General features: G+C 33.6%; 1 pseudogene; it reads right to left on the minus strand.

Moving 5' to 3' along the window:
- Positions 1-263: 263 nt before the first annotated feature.
- On the minus strand, positions 264-680 carry LOC131153507 (large ribosomal subunit protein eL27y-like; annotated as a pseudogene).
- Between the last annotated feature and the right edge of the window lie 15,525 nt (positions 681-16,205).

Here is a 16,205-nt window from a genome sequence, read left to right on the forward strand (position 1 = left end):
AAAATTTGTACTCCTAAATCAAACTTGCATACTTGATGGGAATTGAATATGCAATGTGTGTGTGTGTGTGTATACATATATAGGGGTGAGCATAATTCGGGGAAACCCGAATTAACCAACCGAAATTGATCGGTTCGGTTCCGTTAAAAAAACCAATTCGGTCAGTTCGGTTATGCCTTCCAACATTTCGGTGAATCGGGTTTCAGTTCGGTGAATAGAAAATATTAATTCGGTTAACCGATTAACCGATTTAATAAGGATACTCAGAGCTTGGTGAAGAACCACCTGTTTTTGCTGGTCTTAAATCTCTCCTTGAGCTTGGCCTTTGTTTCTTTGGTGGCGGTGACCTTCTTGTCGCGGGACTAAAGGGTTTCGAGCGTGACGATGTCCTTGAGATCGATGTCGAGGGTGTACCGCGTGGGCATAACGTGGTTGTAGTTCACCAACTTGATGAAGGCCTTCATGTGGGACTTCTTCGCGGTCTTCTTGGCGGAGTCCTTGCAGTCTATAGATCACCTTCTTCGGGTACTTGGCTCGTCCGGCAACCAAATAGTGCCCGTATGGACGATCACAGACTCATAGGTGCCATCATCGAACGATCGGATGATCACTGCTTTGTGGTCGGCGTAGTGGCCTTGGAGGAGGACCACCGCCTTGTTTGGCTTCAGAAACTTCACCATTCTCTCCCTATCCCCCCCACCCCCTCTCTCTCTCTTTGAGTAAAACCCTATGCAACTCAACGAGCTTAGTTCAAATTTTAGGTCCCAAATGAAAGAACCCACCAGCTCGGAAGAAGAATTTGAGTTGGTAATCGAGTACATAGCTCCGCGGCTGAACCGAAAGCACATTATGTAGACGAAGGGTCTGTACTCCGACGCTAGCCCCTCGTGCCCCATCTCTCTCTCTCTCTCTGAGTTTAAAAAAAGGAGATGACTCTGCGCTTCAATCAGCTCGTGCCATTGATTTTGGTTTTCTTCCTTATGTTTTCCTTCTCTCTCACTATCAGATCTTCAAGCAATGGAAGTATAGAGAAGGAAAAAACATTAGCCATGATAAAACCTAATGGATACATGAACCAGCCTTTTGGATAAATTCAGTTAACTGAATTACTCGAACAAAAATTCGATCGGGTTCGGTTTGGTTTGGCCCAATGGCTCGGTCGGTTCGATTAACAGTATTCTTTAACCAAAAATTTTGGTTAATTCGGTTAATTAACCGAATTTGGCCGAATCGACCGTTTGTTCACCCCTGTATATATATTCATATTTAACTTGCACATGCTAAGAGATTTTTTTTTGAATTTAAATATAATATAGTAACATTTAAATTGTATTTAATTCCTTATAAACTAATACAAAATTAAAATTAAAGATTTTATCAAAATATATATTCCTAAATTAAGCTTGAATATTTTGATAAGAAGTGAATATGCAACGTGAAAATACATATTGATATCCAACTTGCACATGCAAAAAAATTTTGGATAAATTCAGATTTCAGAATAAACCGTTTATTCATATCTATTTGTATGTTTAGTACCTCCAAATTTAATAGGGTCTAATATGCTACTTCTTATATTTTTAGTGAAAATAATAACAGCGAAAATAAATAAATCTTGGATATTATTATATTATTATATTTATATATATGAAAATTTTAAATTATTAATGCATATGTTCTAGCAATTAATTATGAGTCATCAATATTGGTACGTGTTTCTATAAATTAAATAACATATTTAACTTAATTAATGTGTCTTCAATAATACTATCATTTTTCTTAGAAAATATAAGATTGTTACCTGTCTTTGGGAGCTTTCACGTTAATCTTATTTCCTCAAATGTTACTATCTTTAGAATCTATTATTAAACAATGATCAAATGTTATTTTAAAATAATAAATCTATTATTAAAGTAGAACAAACTAAAATAAATATTCTAAACTACCTAATACTACCAAAATCATGTTTTATGTCCAAGCTCTAGTAAAATCTATATGTTAAAGTATACAGAACCTATATCCTATTCTCTTATATTAATTGTAAGGACCCGAATCCGAGTGAGTTCCTACATACAAATTTTTCAATGGATGCAAATAAATCTAAATTATTTTTATTATCAGAGTACTAATTAGTTTTATTACAAATATATGTTTTATTTATAAAAATTCAAAATTCTAAAATTCTAAAATATACAAACGTATTCTAAATTGTATTATGCTAAATTTTTATTTTACTCTACTCTTTCTATTCCCGCCTATGCACTTGCTACTCTAGATTTCTGGTACGTTCCTCAAAATAATCTAAAATGTCAAATAATGATTGTGGTGAGGCTACGCCCTGTAAGTAAATAAGATTATTATTAGTGTGTGGCCAAAATGAGTTTTCATAATTTTGTAAAATAATATTTAATACTATAATTTCAAAAATACTTTTAAAATAAATGTAAATTTAAAAATTTCTATATAAAAACTTTTGTCATCAACTACAGCAGTAAAATTTTATAATCATATACTATAATTGTTAAATTAAACTTTTAACTTTAAAAACTGTAATTATAATTTTTAATTATATACATATATATATATATATATATATATATACACTTTTATATATATATATACACTTTTCCTTATACGTTTCCTTTAGATCATCATTTAGGCACAATAATGACCATGTTCATATAAACTTATACTTTACCTTTAAATCATCAATAACTCTGTACACGTAATTAAATATGTATATACATATACTGTAAAAATCACTCTTAAGCCTATTAATCGTAAGTCATGTTTATCCGAATGATTGAGTTGTGCGGTCCGAAGACTTGACTTAACTGACTGACCGGTCAAGCTAAATTAACGTACATCATCATTAGGTGAAATTTTCCCTATTAAACCCTGATCTGACCCAGGTGTGCACTCAGGAGAAATTCACTACCATATAAACTTTAAGCTGCGGTACCGATCATTCGTAATTTTCAGTATCATTTGTGCCATAAGGGGTTTTGAAAACATCTTATTATAGAATTTATAAAATTACAATAATATCATGAAAATATCATTTTTATTCATATTTTTGTGAAATACACAATGTAAAAAAAATCAACTCATCTAATTTTTACTCATATTTTCGTGAAATATGTAACGTATAAATAAACTCATGCCACACAATTTTCGTATTAAAAATATTTTATTGAATAGAAATTAACAATGTAAAATATCCGACGAGTTTAGAACATTTTTTAACTAAAAAATAAATGCAAGTATATTAAAGATAAAACTAGTATAATTAAGTACGCATAAAAATAAACTCAGGAGAATTTTATGAAACTAACTGACATAATCGAAATTTACTTACAAATAAACTTGAGCATAAATTTTAAATAAAAATCTAACATAATAAAATTTACTTATCTTTTCCTTTACCTTATATTATAAACACAACGAATATCTCTAGAAAATGAGACCGGAAGAGTTGGTGAGTGATAATTTTAATTATAACAAAAATTCTCTCTCCACCACTAATTCTTTCACTCACTAATCTTTCACTTCCTTTAGAATTTTTTTTTAAAAAAAATGAAGGTTGAGAGCTTCCTATTTATAGGAAAATTTTGGAGAAGAAAATTGAATTTGTAAAAGTGTGGGGAATGGTGAAATTATAATTTTTTTAAAATTAAGGAATAGGCATGGGATGTGTTAGGCATGAGTTATGTATGAGATAGGGATGGAGGTCATGTGGGAGTGCTTGCCACCACTCTCATTCAATTAATTACTTAAAAAATTAATTAATTAATATATTTTTAAATTTTTTTTAAAATTATTATTATTATTATTATTATTATTATTATAATAATTATTATTATTATTAAGTTATGTTTTAGTATTTATTTTAAAAAGAATTAAGTTTGAATTTTGAAAACTCATTTGGACCCCACATGGTCTTGTGGGTCTCACACAATTTCGAGACCCAAGTGGGTCTTACGTAACTCCATTAGTACTCACATAATTTTATGAGCCCTACATAATTTCGGGACTCATGTGAGCCCCACACAGTCTCCACATAGGATACCTATATTATTATTATTATTATTATTATTATTATTATTATTATTATTATTATTATTATTATCTTACCATGTATTTCTATAAATTATGTCTGTCAAAATACTATTTTATGTATATGTACTTATTTACGTATACAAACAGTGTCTATCCTGTTTCTCTTATGAAATTCCATTTTGATCAGGCTGACCTCCAGGAAGAGACTGAGCCGCAATGGACTTTGAGGACTCGCTAAAACCATCAAATATGGAATCAAGGATCCTACAGAAGAGCACTTCTATATTGATACTAACTTAATAAGCATTTTTGTTATTATTATTATTATTATTATTATTATTATTATTATTATTATTATAATGCTTTAATCGTATATATATATTTGGGTCATCGGAATTAGCTCACATAATTAGTGCTTGTTGATTAGTCTCTATACTAATTTTAGGCTAAAGAACGAGTAGTCTCAATCTACTTTTACCAGAGTTGGGATCGATTGTTTAGTTATGTGAGGGGAATGTACTAACACCCCCTACACATCCATTCTACGAACGATATCTAATTAACCATGAATTATCCCTAAATTAAATCTAATGACATTTAATTAAATCTTTTAAAAATAAATTGTTGGAATTGGTGTGATCCTAAGAGGGGGGGGGGTGAATTGGGTTTTAAAAACTTTTTGGCTAATTTAAATAATTCATCGATTCACCACAGTATGATATCCCATTCAACATGTATATGTGTATGTAAAGTGAGTTTAATAATAAAAGCAAACATACACGTGTGCAGTATCTTATTTAAATCAAATGTGTGCATGAAAATAATTTTGACATTAAATAAGCATTCATACACATGTTGAAATTAAAATGCAAGAATTTAAATAAGATAGAAAGAGAGACATCAGATTTGTTATCGAGGTTCGGCCAAACCAGCCTACATCCCCGCCTTGGGCTTACCCCTAAGGATTCCACTATACCTGCTCACTTAACCGGGCGGAGCAAAAGTCTTTTACATCCTCTCCTTACGGGGCAAGGAAAATGCCAACTTAATTACTAGGCTGAGCCAAACTAGTCTCACTTACGGGGCTGAGACTCCCCAGTTCAATTAATGGGTTGAACCGAACCGTTACAATAAAATTATTTTGTACATAAAATATGGTTCTAAAATACAAGTAGAGATGTACAACATTAAAATCTAATATGCATTCTCATATGATTTTGAAATGAAGCTCATGTAGAGTATAGGCTTTCTCTCAAAATATTTTTTAAGTAAAACTTGAGAGTTTGGAAAATGATTTTATTTTTTAAAATGATTGACCTTTATAAAATAAAAGGAGAAGCCTCTTAAACAAGTATATATTAAATTGATATTTGCTTAAGGCTCCCTCTTGTATAACCCAAAGAAATTCTCCAACAAATATATTTCAAGATAAGAGTAGGAGAATATTAGAGTTTTCTTCAAAATGATTGACCTTAGTAAAATTAATCTCAAGAAGGCATTTAAGCAAAATATATGAGCAAGAATATTAGCCCAAGCCTTCAAGACATTATTCACAATAAATTTCTCCAAAAAATATTTTTCCAAATAAAAGAATATGAGAGAAATTTAATCTTTGAAAATATATCACAAATGAAAGAAGAAGGCCATCAAGCAATTTATATGTATATGATATATGCTCAAGCCTCTTCACATAAAACTCCTAAGAATATTTTCTCTCAAAATGATTTTCAAATAAAAGAAGAGTAGGAGAAAAATGAGAATTTAGAGAAAAAAAGGGGTATAGAAGTGTGGGAGAATCAAAGAATGATAAACTAAATTAATAAAGGGATTCTCCAACCAATTTCAAGTGTTTTGGGGTTGTATTTATAGGCAAAAACCCCTAGTGATCGTTGTATAGTCATTGAGACCTTAAAATATATTTTTATTTTGAAAACTAGCCATTTTTCGGCCGTTGGAAAACTTTCCCGAGAAGGTTGGTCTACCAGACTCAAGGTACGGTCGACCGAGGCTTGAAATCAACGAGTTTCGGTCGACCGTAGTGAAGGTTCGGTCGACCGGCCTCTACTTTTCTGCGCGGACACTATTCAGTGTTTTGGCCATAACTTTTTCTATACAACTCCAAATTGAATGTTCTTGATATCAATAGAAAGTTAAGAGAAACTCCCACAACTTTCATGTTGAACATATTTTAGGATAATGAACTTTGGTTTGAAAAAAATATCCATCAATGAGACGGAAGAAACATGAAGGAAGTTTTTCTCTTACGGACACGTTTCAGTGTTTTGACCATAACTTTTTCTGTACAACTCCAATTTAGACGTTCTTGGTATCAAACTCAAGCTATGGGAAAATTCCACAATTTTAATGCTGAACATGGTTTGATATGAGATTGACTTGAGTGAGAAAATTTCTCATTTCTAACATTCAGTCGATTGGCCGGTTGACCGACCCCTTTGAAAAATTTAGTTTTTGCCTTCTTTTAACTTTAAAACCATTTAAAAACCTTTGTATAAGTTAGACATTTTATGAAAAAAGTTTTTCATGTTATTTGGAGGTCCTATGGTCAATCTAAGGTCAGGTAAAGCTTCAATTTTAAATCATGTAAGATGAATGCACATTCAACCCTAATTACTATTACAACCTAGAAAATAAATAAAGTTTTCGTGTCTTCTGCTCCTTAATGCTCCATGGAATATGCCGATTGGTGTTCTTCTCAGTGCTCTTTACGACTTTCATTTTGTATTCATCACTTGTGCTTACAGAAATATAAACCTGTTCACACTCAGTTACACAAGTGGGATACTGTGGTTTGTCATTATCAAAACAGGGATCGAACTCAAAAAGTCAACACAAATAACTATTAAAATTTTAAAATAAAATATAAAATAAGGTGGAAGGGATTTTATTAGATAAACTCTCCTCATAACTAATATAGGTGAAACTTGAAATGCCTCTTTACTTTTTGTTTAATCATTGGGACGTTTTTTAGAACTTTCTAAACAAAAGTTCAACATTTTTTTTTGCAGTTTTCTAGGATTTTAAAAGATTTTTTCCTTCATTTTTGATATATTATTTTCCATTTTTTTTGTTATCCAAGTCCAAATAATTCAAATAATTTTTATTATATATTTTTTCCTCCTTTTTTTTTTTTTTTTACTATTTTTCCAATTTTGTTTAAAAAGCTAAAAAATTAATTGAAAAATAATTTTAAAACTAAATAAACTGAACTGGCAGTTTGGACCAATTTAGACTTGTTCAGTAGGTATAAATCGGGTCAGCGAATCAACTTTGGCTAATCCAAGTCAAACTAAGTTGACCCAGTTGGGAAAGGCTGGCTACATGTGAGCTAGCAATGGTGACACGTGGCACCTCTTAATTTGATTTTTATTATATTTATTTTAAATTTTTTTGTAGCAGGGTGACATCAGCTTGACGTCGCCTATCACATGGTAGAATATGGCTCGCTTTGGGAGTTTGACACGGATTCGATGGCTAGGATCGCGCCACGTTGCGAGGTTTTCGGACCGAAATGGAAAGGTTTTCTCATTTTGTAGGTTTTGGTCGAAAGGAAGCATGAGCAGAGAGCCCAAAGCTCTATGCTTTCAAAAATGTGTTCAACCATGAAGATAAGTCCTCTAACCCCTTTTTCTTTGGTTTGCTTGGATTTTCTTAGGGTTTCTTGTGAGCCAAACTAGGTTGGCTGAGTTAGGTTGGATGATGGGCTAGGTTGGCCAGTGTTAGGGTTTGGTAGGCTGGGTTAGGTTAGCTGAGCTCAGGTGACTTGGGCTCTGGCTATGATTGAATTGAGTCAAGAACATGAATTTGGGACATGGTTGAATTGGACCAAAAACATATGTTTGGGCTATAGTTGAATTAGGTCAAGCCCAATTGGGCCCATTGTACTTTAGGCTTAGACCTAATTAAATGGGCTTGAATTTAATTAAATTGGGCTCGGCTAAATGGGTCAAGCCCAATAGGCTGAAAATGGGAAGCATGCTTTTATTGGTTGTAGTTCAGCTAAGCTTAGGGTTAATAGTCAATGGACCTAGGTCCGGATTTTTGGTCCTTGGATCTGTTGAATAGGATCTAGGTCAAGTTGACTCAGATCCGAGTTATTAGATCCGGATATGAGTACTAATATTCAAGTCTGGGTATCCTGGTCTGGGCATTTGGGTTTGGCCGGTATTCTAAATTCAGGTCAAATACCTGAATTTGTTTGGACCATTCTGTGGTGTTTTCCCAAATTGACTTGGCTTAAAACTAACTTTTGTTTAAAAAGAATTGTTCAAATTTAAGCTCAAAATCATGCCTCAAAATTAAATTCAATAACAAAAATTTAAGGAATCGATCTCTTATGCTATTAGGCCTTCTTCTCTGCCCAAGCCCTTTAATTCCAAGCCTTTGCTACAATTCGAGTTCTTCACTCCTCAATCCTCCTCAATTTCTTCAATTCAATCTTAGTCACTCAGTCTTTCCCACACAATTCTTTTCTCAAAATTATCAATGATAAATTTCCTTTTTTTTTTTTCTTTTTTTTTTTTCTTTCTCTAAATTTCAGTTTCTGTGTGTTTGTCTATATCTCTCTCACCTTCAGAAGCCCACTATTTATAGGCGTGGGGATTCATTCAATTTAATGTTGATTATATCAATTAGCACCTTATTTGATCAATCAAATTTATTTCCAATTGGCTCACATATTTTTAATTCACATTTCTTACATGTTTAATTGTTGGATTTTTTTTTTTTTTTGTGCTTGCAGGTTTGAAGCTGAAGATGCTGACCCACTTTTTTTTTTCTTTTTTTTTTTTTTCCATTTTTCATTTTCTATTTTTATTTTAATTTTCAATGTAAAAATTCGATTTGTCCTATATTTTTCTTGTATTTTCTCACTTTATTGCATTAATATTTTTTGTCCATTTATGTAATATAACCTCCAGACAAGATGGGATGTCTACAAACCCCCACGGGCATGGAGCGGTGGAAAGACATCAGCACATAAGAAGGAGCATCGGGGGTTCAATTCCAGGTAGATACACTCACAGAGCCAGCGGTACCTATGGATGGTGAGAATTTACTCTATGAGCCAGCGGGGACCATGGATGGTAAGAGTCCGCTCTGTGAGCCAGTGGGGACCATGAATGGTGAGAGTTTTCTGTGAGCCAGCGGGGACCGTGGATGGTAATGGAGATGTGTCCCGGGGGTCGGGTTGACCGAACGTCCAACTGATGTACAGAAGCCGTGTCCGCATTCCAGAGTTTACTTGATCAGCGAGACCTAAGGGGAGGACACTGATCCGTCGGTTTGGTGCGACACTAGGGGGTTCGAAAGGCTTGTTGGTGGCTGGAGTTCCTATGTAATAATAATAATAAAAAAGATGGAGTTGTCTACAAGGACAAAACATGGTTTGGAAGAGGAAGAATATTGTTAGTATTTCAAAAATAGAGGTAATGTATTGATGACAAAAACATAATATAACAAAAGAGGAAATAAGGTGCAATAACTCATAACATGAATACAACAAAATACAACAGCAAAATAAGATAAACACAAAATTAAGGAAGAAAACCAATAAGTCGATGCTGATAACGCATTACATTAATTATAATTGCAATGAACCCTAAATTGTTAATTTTTTATGATAATTTCATACTTTTATGGGTATCCCATTATTTAAAACTAGATTCTTAGATTGCTTTCAATATTTTTTGAAAATTTCATATTATCTTTTATAGTATTATGAGCCCTAATTCGAAGCAAATTAAAAATTGTTACTTGTGCCATATTGAATACATAACATTTCTTCTAAATTAATAATATATTAGTTTATGATTACAAATGAAGAATTGTAAAAAATTAAATCCTTTAAAAAAAAACTAAATAAAAATGCATTATGCATGAGCCTCAACATCAATTGATTGTAAGTCTTGAATCCATCACTGCTAACAACAAATTTCTATTGTCATGTAATGATTTGTATATACTTACTATGGACATCATAATATAATTATAGCGCAAAAATTATTTTTTAGTTATAACAAAATAATATAAAATTATTATGGTTTGTTGACTCTATGAATTTAATCATGTTTTGATAATGACAAATCACTTGGTATTTGACTTGTGCAATTGGGTTTTTGAATAGGATCATGATTTAGAATGCATGAATGGTGAACTTGTATGGAAGCCATGAGGAACCTAAAGTACATATCACTTGGCGCAGTCCATGGAACTAGAGGGATGAACTAGAGGGATGAAAGGATGGTGAAGTAAGTTTCAAGTTCAAGATCTTCAATGGAATGGATATTTATAATTGAATGTATTTACATATGTCATATGATATAACTCGAAACTCAAATATACCCTAGACAGACCTTAGGACTCATGCATTTCATGAAAAATACATTTATATTAGTTCTAAGTTGAAAGAAATTTTTCGAGGCAAATTTTAGAAGCCTCGTAGACGAACCCAATGGTCTCGTCAACGAACGTATGAAGGCCACTCGACGATGAACAGTGTTGTCTCGTCGACAAACAAATACCGAGAGCCCAAAAAGTTCAGACAGTGCTCTCGTCGACGAACTCATGGCCTCGTCGACGAACGAGTGTTATACACTCATCGACGAACTTACCCATTCATCGACGAAGGTTGGGGCGCTGATTCACGTTTCAACACGGACACAGACTAAAACTCTTATTTTTAATTGATCCAATGGCCAGGATTTAATCTAGGACCGAGAACACTTATAAAAATAATCTCTAAACCCTAGAGCACCACTTTTTGCCTATCTCTTGAGAACTTTGAGCTTATTGCATCAATCTTTGGTATACCTTTGAGAAGCTTTGAACGAATTGCTAAGAATCATTGCCTGCACTCCAATGAAGTTACATTTATCTAGGCATGCGCATATTCAAGATCCAAACAAATACACGCACAACTTCTGCTAAATTTGGTTTAATCTTGAGGTTTGGAAAAATATTTAATTGAGCTTTCAATTTTTTATTAGTCGGTCATCTTTTCCATTATTCGTTTATTGAAAAATCTTTTTGGGAGTAAGAAACTTATTTTCCCTTAGTTATTTATTTAAAAAAATCTTTTGGGAAAAGTATTCTAAAGTTTGAATCTTTGTGATATTCAAAGTTATATTTTTACCCAAAGAGATCTACTTCATTGGTGCAAAAAGTATTTGAAAAATATTGTTTAAATCTTTGAAATATTCAAAGTCATATTTTTTTTCAAAGATTTAATCTTACGAGTTATTTGATAGCTAGAACTTAGATCTGCATAATATTTAAGACTATTTTTTTTAAGGATCTTATTTTGGTATTCTTGCATAAAGTGATTTGAAATCAAACCTTAAGTTTTCTAAAGTATTTATTTATAAAAATTATTGTTGGGAGATATTGATAAAAAGGTAGATTTGTGAAGCACATCATTCTTCTTATAAAGATCATATTATTACATATATACTGAGCTTTAAGCATTTACCATATGATTATGTGCTAGGATTTATCTTGTACTCACTAGCTTGGTTAGAAGAATTTTGAATTGTTGTAGAAATTGTAATCTTATTTTGTATACACGGTTTGGGTTGTGAACTGGGATAGAGGAGGAAGCTACACTTCTTGTAAGCAGTAGGTTGTAAGGGAAGCTCCGTCCCAGTTAAAGGAGTGGATTTTTTTAGTGGAATCCTTGAGTGGGTTGCTCAAGGCGAGGACATAGGTTGGGGTAGGCCGAACCTCATAAAAATCGTGTTTGTCTTCTCTCTTCCATTAACTCTTTTAATTTCTGTTTGCATTTAAATTATTTGTTTATTATTTATGAGTTAAGCATTTGATAAGTTTTTTTTTTTTTAAATTGGGTAAAATTGTATGCTTGATAAAGACACACATTAAATTGATTAATTGTGAAACATGAAGCTAGGTATTAAGTAGATTGCAAGTTCGTAATTGATAGTTTTCAAAATTAGAACTGTTGCGATGTCCTGGAGCGCGGGTGTCCCAGGATGGCGAAATGAAAAATGTAGTTTAAATTTTCGGGAAAATGGTATAATGGAGTCACCACTAACCTTTTAGTGTGGTTAAAACACTTAATTACTACCCAGTTAAGGGTAGAATTGGTCTACGTTACCAAAGCCGGGATCGTGAGTTCAGTTACACGAGGGGAACGTACAAGCACCCCCTACGTGCCCGTTCTTATGAACGGTACCTAATTAATCAAGAATTATCCTAAATTTAATTTAATAGATTTTAAAATTACTCGCTTTTAGTGAATTTTTAAAATACACATTTAAAGAAATAAATCATACAAAAATATATATAATACTTATATTCCCTTAGAATCGGGGTACGTGAGGCCCGAAAGCTCATACCCTCTCATTAAAATCATAGGGATATACATACACGAAAATAAATATTAATATCATAACATATAATACAAAATATAAATATACCCAAGAAATAGAAATACTAAGAATATTTAATATTAGTAATAATAGAAAGTAACAATAATAATAATGACTCACTTGAAAAATGAGCAGTTCGAAAGCTATCCCAAGTATAGAAGTTCTGTCGTGTAATATTAAGCCCAAGGGTTAGATCGTCTCCTCAGGGAATGAGTTTAATCTCAAAATTTACGTTCTTCCAATCGAAATTAAAAAGGTACTGAACTCAGTTCAAATTCGGGTTTTTCAGAATTTTGGAGAGTTAAACAAAAACTTAAATTAAAGTCCTAAAACTAGCATGCTTCAATTTAAAGAGTATGTAGGGATGGAAACTCTAATCTACCTAAGGGAACATCGAAACACGCGCTCATTAAAAATGGTAACATTGATCATGGAATTAAAGCACATAATGGAAACTCAATTAGACACAAACGCACATACTAAAATCGAACCTTTAACAAAACTACGAAAATTAAATCAAACATCATGTTGTAAATGCAAACACAAACTTAACGAGAATTCAAAACACACAAACAATACGGAGCGCGATAAAAATATAAACTTAAATAAAATGGACCCTAACTAAACCGGAACTCAACAAAAAGAGTAAACTTTCTTGAAAAAAAAAAAAAAACTAATTAAATTCTTTAAAACAAAGAAAAAAAAACACTTTTATTTATTTATTTCATAACGAACCCAACCTTAATCCAATTAAACAAATAACTTAAACAACGAAAACTAAATACTAAAGCAAAACACACTAACATCATATTAATATTCAGTCAAATACTAATTAAAGAACAAAAGATAGAGAAGCAAAACTAATAACTTAAAAATTAAAATAACAATCAACTACATAAAAAATTAAGAGAGAAAGAACAGAGAGTGGCTCAGTTGTTTCTGAAAAGCCTGGGAAGATGATGGCCTCTGCTGCTGTGTGTAGCTTAGGAGGCAGGTATGAAGCTATGGAGACTGGAGCAAGATGTAGGAAACAGGGTTGGTGCTTGGCAAGCTGCTGTTGGTGAAGCTGCTGCGAACAGGAACTGCTGTGCGGTGGAGCTCGGCTGTGCCTGTGGTTGTAGCTAGCCGGGGGTGAAGTTGCTGATGGTTCTGCAAGGTGGCGCTGCTGTTGCTTGCTGGTATTCTGGTCGAGGCTGCTGTGGCACTGCCATGTGGAGTTGCTGGCTGTGCAGAGGGCTGAGGAGGAGGCTTGTTGTGGTGGGTGTGTCACGGGTTGTAGCAGAGGGGCTGCTGGTGTGCCACAAAGCTGGGGCAACAGGTAAGGAATAGGGAGAGACTGCAAGAGATTAAGGAAAACAGGGGAAGAAGGGAAGGGAAACAGAGAAGGAGCAAAGCAGCAATTGAAAGAAAAAAATACAAAACCAAAGAAGAAGAAGAAGAAGAAGAAGAATTGGTGCGCAGGGCATGGCTGGGAAAGAGGAGAAGAGAAGAATAAATAGAGATTGGGGAAGAAAGCCCTAGACCCAGATAGCACTGACCCGACCCGTTTGGAAAGGGTTGACCTGACAACTTGATTTTTTTTATTTTTTTTATTCTCTGTTCATCACAAATCTGACTCTTCTGAAACCCATATCTCATAAAACTAAAAACACAAAAGTTGTAGATGATCCTTTCCTCTTTCTCTAGAAATTTGAATCGTCTTGATCGGAGCTCAAATGGAAAAGTTATGCATGAAATACAAATAAGTGTCAGTTTTGGTTCTCGGGAATTTTCCTGCTACAAAAAATTACCAAAACTTCATAAATAATGCAATAAAATTCAAGAATGATGATTTTGGCACTTTATTAAAATATTAGATAATTTTAGACATTTAATTAAAAATATAAACCGTAAAGCCGGGTTAAACATCCAATTACGCAGTTTCGGCGCGTAATCAAGTAACAATTATAAAAATAGGTTAATATAATAATAACCCTATACTAATAATTGATGGGTGGAGAGGAACGCTCAGTCACTGGTTATGACTGAAACTCAGTGAGAATAAATTGTAATAACAATGTATTTCAATCTGAAAATAGATACAGAGAGCTTCAAATCACAACTCTCTCTCTCTCGCTCATTAGTTTCACTCTCTCAACACACCACACTACATTGCACACACACAACTATTTATAGCAGATACAAAAACACAATAATTAACAAATGCAGCTGGTAGGTGAGGTTGGTGATCAACAGAAGCGGCTGGTTGGTAGTTGTCGTCAACCATTGCTGCCACCGTCCACCGTCAAGTTTACTCTTTCAACATCCTCCCTTAAACATGACTCTCTTAAGTTTGTCATTCCGAGTATTGTCTTTAGTCTTGCAAAAATATCATGTCTGAGTGGCCTCATCAAAATATCAGTAATCTGATCATATGTTCTGCAAGATATCAACTCAACTTCTTTATTCTAGACATGTTCCTTGATAAAATGATACCGAGTATCAATATGTTTGCTTCTTTCATGGTAAATTGAATTTTTCGCAAGTGCAATCGTTGATCGGTTGTCGATGTAGACTTTTGGGGGGTTATCTTGAAGAAATCCAAGATACTTCAGTACATTCCTAATTTATATACCATGACAAACACCTGAGTTAGCAGCAACATACTCAGCTTCGCATGATGACAACGTTACGATGGGTTGCTTCTTTGAAGACCATGTAAACGCTGTATCTTTCATGAAAAACGTGAATCCCGTCATGCTTTTTCTTTCATCAAGATCTTTTCCCCAATCACCATCTGAATAGCCGATAAGTTTGCAATCACCTCTTGATGAATAGAACATACCATCGATGATAGTACCCTTGACATATTGAAGTATCCTTTTTTTTTTTGCATTCAGGTGAGACTGGTTAAGAGTCTCCATGTACCTGCTGACAAGCCCAACTCCATAGAGTATGTCTAGTCTTGTGCAGATCAAATACCTCAAGCTTCCAACCAGACTCTTGAAATATGTGGGGTCAACATCTCCTTCCTCATTCTTTTTTAATTCCAATCCAGTTTCAACCGGAGTTGTCACAGGATTGCATTTTTCCATCCCAAACTTCTTCAGTACTTCTTTTGCATAGTGGCTCTGGGAGATGAAGATTCCCTTCTCGCTTTGCACGACTTCTATGCCAAGGAAGTCAGCCATCTGGCTAATATCTGTCATTTTGAATTCTTTGACTATATTCCTTTTGAAAGCGGCAAACATCTTTGGATTGTTGTCGGTGAAGATCAGATCATCAACATATAGGCAGGCTATCAGCATGCTTCCATCTGTCTCCATATTTTTGTATAGCGCATGCTCGTAGGGACACTTCTCAAATCCATTCTTTTGGAAGTAGTCATCAATCATCATGTTCTACGCACGAGGTGCCTGCTTTAAGCCATAGAGTGCTTTCTTCAACTTGTATACTTTATCTTATTTTCCCTTCTTCACATATCCAGACGGTTGATCGATATAAATCTCTTCTTCTAGAAAACCGTTCAGAAATGCTGATTTCACGTCCAGCTGGTAAATCTTCCATCCATTTTATGTTGATAGTGAAATTAGTAATCTGATGGTTTCAAGTCTGGCAACCGAGGCAAAGATTTCTCTATAATCAATCCCTTCTTTTTGCTTGTAGCTTTTGGCAACAAGTCTTGCTTTGTATTTTTGAACTTCTCCTTGAGCATTCTTCTTGGTCTTGTAGACCCATTTCACACCAATAGTTTTGCGGCCCTTC

This window comes from Malania oleifera, chromosome 4 (genome assembly GCF_029873635.1).
Source record: "Malania oleifera isolate guangnan ecotype guangnan chromosome 4, ASM2987363v1, whole genome shotgun sequence".
In the NCBI taxonomy this organism is placed as follows: domain Eukaryota; kingdom Viridiplantae; phylum Streptophyta; class Magnoliopsida; order Santalales; family Ximeniaceae; genus Malania; species Malania oleifera.